Consider the following 2,722-nt stretch of genomic DNA (forward strand, 5'->3'; position numbering starts at 1 on the left):
CCTCCGGAGAGGCCTCCAAAAATTGCAAAGCCGACGGTATTTCACATCGTCAATGCGGGGTATTGGGGTAAGTTTTCAATTAGCAATAACCACGCCTCGGTTGAACCTCATTGGCTATGGTACTGCCACTGCGCAAAGCTGATTAGCTGATGTTTGGTTGTTTATTTTATATTAAATGATGTAGTCATTCACTTGAGGGCTCTCAATAAATGGTTCAGTTAATTATCTATGAATATTGATAATTATTAATATTATTAAATTTAATGTGTGATTGTGAATACTATTAAATTTAATTACGGGGGTGGTACTTTTGCATATATAGGGATTTTCAGTGGAGGGTCAGGAGAATATTCAAGAAATTTTATTAAAACAATTAGTATTATGTCAGTATCTCTGTGCACTCTCTATATTACGAACAGGTAAATATACACTGTTGTTAATGATCCTTGTTCTCTCTGTCTCCTTTCTCTAGGTGGTCATTCGTATGTCAAGTGTTTGATATGTTCACTCCATTTAGTGTTGGTCTGTTTTATTTACTTTATCGTTGTTTTTGATGAAGTTTGTATCTTTAAACCTGTCACTAGTAGACCAGCTAACTCTGAGAGGTATCTCTACACACCAATGGACCAGTAGTCCAGTAGACCATTCGATGTGCCATTAACAATGTACACCCATAAATCTAGTAGATCATCTAATGTACCAGTAATCCAGTAGATCATCCAATGTACCAGTATCCAGTAGATCATCCAATGTACCAGTAATCCAGTAGATCATCAAAAGTACCAGTAATCCAGTAGATCACCCAATGTTATCATTAATCCAGTAGATAATCCAATTTATCATTAATCCAATAGATTCATCTAATGTACCAGTAATCCAGTAGATCACCCAAGTATCATTAATCAGTAGATAACCAATGTATCATTAATCCCATAGATCACCCAATGTACCTGTAATCCAGTAGATCACCAATGATCATTAATCCAGTAGATCACAATGTACCTGTAATCCAATAGATCATCTAATGTACCATTAATCAGTAGATCACCCAATGTATCATTAATCCAGTAGATCACCAATGTATCATTAATCCAGTAGATCACCCAATGTACCATTTTAATCCAGTAGATCACCCAATTATCATCATTAATCCAGTAGATCACCCAATGTATCATTAATCCAGTAGATCACCCAATGTAAACTCATTAATCCCAGTAGATGATCCAATGTACCAGTCGAATCCAGTAGATCATCCAATTAACCATTAGTCCAGTAGATCATCAAATTACCAGTAATCAGTAGACATCCAATGTACATTAGTCCAGTAGATCATCCAATGTACCATTAATCCAGTAGATCACCAATGTACCATTATCCAGTAGATCATCCAATGTACCATTAATCCAGTAGATCACCCAATGTATCATTAGTCCAGTAGATCATCCAATGTAGTAATCCAGTAGATCATCCAATGTACCATTAGTCCAGTATATTATCCAATGTACCAGTATTCATGTTTTCTTGTAGACACTAATGATAATGATCATGTTTTCTTGTATTAGATATGTAGTATGAAGATTAAGACCAGATACAGATTGTGTACATATCGTTATATGTGGATTGTGAACACTGAATTATGTAGATTAAAGGATGAAGAACAAGATATATTAGAGGTAAGTTATATAGGTTGGTATCTTTTAACTCTTAATTGCTAGGTTGTACCAGACCATTTTACTTTATTCAGAGCCATTTATTCATACATCACACAAAGAAACAACAGGTTTGTATGTTATGGTACAAAGACCTTTGTAACTTGTATTGTTTTGAACATTTTTCTAGTATTGGTTTAAATCAGATTATTGCACTCAGAAACTACGATATTATGTGAAAAATGAGTATGTTGGTACTGGTTAGTCCAAACTCATTATATATTATATTTTAAAAGAAATCTTCAAGATACAAGACAAACAGAATTTAGATCAAAATGTCTTGAACTTTGAAGGTATAAGAAGATATATGTGTTCATTTAATATGTAGTACAACAATACAGGTCCCTAATGAACCAGAGCTACTCTATTGAGAGAAACTGCAAGTGAAATCTTTGATGAGATATGGAAAGTAAAAAAATCATATTATCTTTTGTATCAATTGCTCTCTGGGTTACATATAGAAACTGACTCCACCACCACACCCTCAATGCCAGCTGAAATCAAGCTGTTTTTGTCCATAATTTTCAGTCTTGTAGTCGTGACCAAACCTTTCCTTTTTTAGTAGATCCCCATTCGTGGAAATGGTATTTTGCTTGCGGCAGACGCTATCTACTTGTTAGTCTAGGGGTATGTTTATAGATGGCATGTGTGTATGATGTGTATAAATAGCAGTAGCTAAGTCATGTGACTAAATATATGATTGTCACATGACAACACAATGAAAACAGCATGATGTCTTATGATTCTTTCTTTATAGCGTAATCGAATTTATTCCTGGGCATGACAGGCAGGAATAAAAGCTCTCATTCATCAGAAGTGGAAATTTAAGTTGGAATCATTCAGTCAGAGAACAATTTTAAGTTGGAATTGCCACGTGGAACTATCATTGAAGTGGAGTAGTATCAGAAATGACAGAGAAGTATGTCAAAAATGGATTGATAAATAAGTACAATGGACAAATAGAATTATTAATTGACAATATAAACTGAGTACAATGAATAGACTTCCTGTTT

The 2,722-nt window shown here is 34.2% G+C and overlaps 1 non-coding gene across 1 annotated transcript; it reads right to left on the bottom strand.

Annotated features, from left to right (window-relative positions):
* On the bottom strand, positions 1-140 carry LOC121391248. Its single transcript, XR_005960356.1, has one exon. It is a non-coding gene; the product is annotated as a U4 spliceosomal RNA (small nuclear RNA).
* Positions 141-2,722: the final 2,582 nt, after the last annotated feature.

The sequence above is a fragment of the Gigantopelta aegis genome, unplaced genomic scaffold, assembly GCF_016097555.1.
Source record: "Gigantopelta aegis isolate Gae_Host unplaced genomic scaffold, Gae_host_genome ctg1976_pilon_pilon:::debris, whole genome shotgun sequence".
NCBI lineage: Eukaryota > Metazoa > Mollusca > Gastropoda > Neomphalida > Peltospiridae > Gigantopelta > Gigantopelta aegis.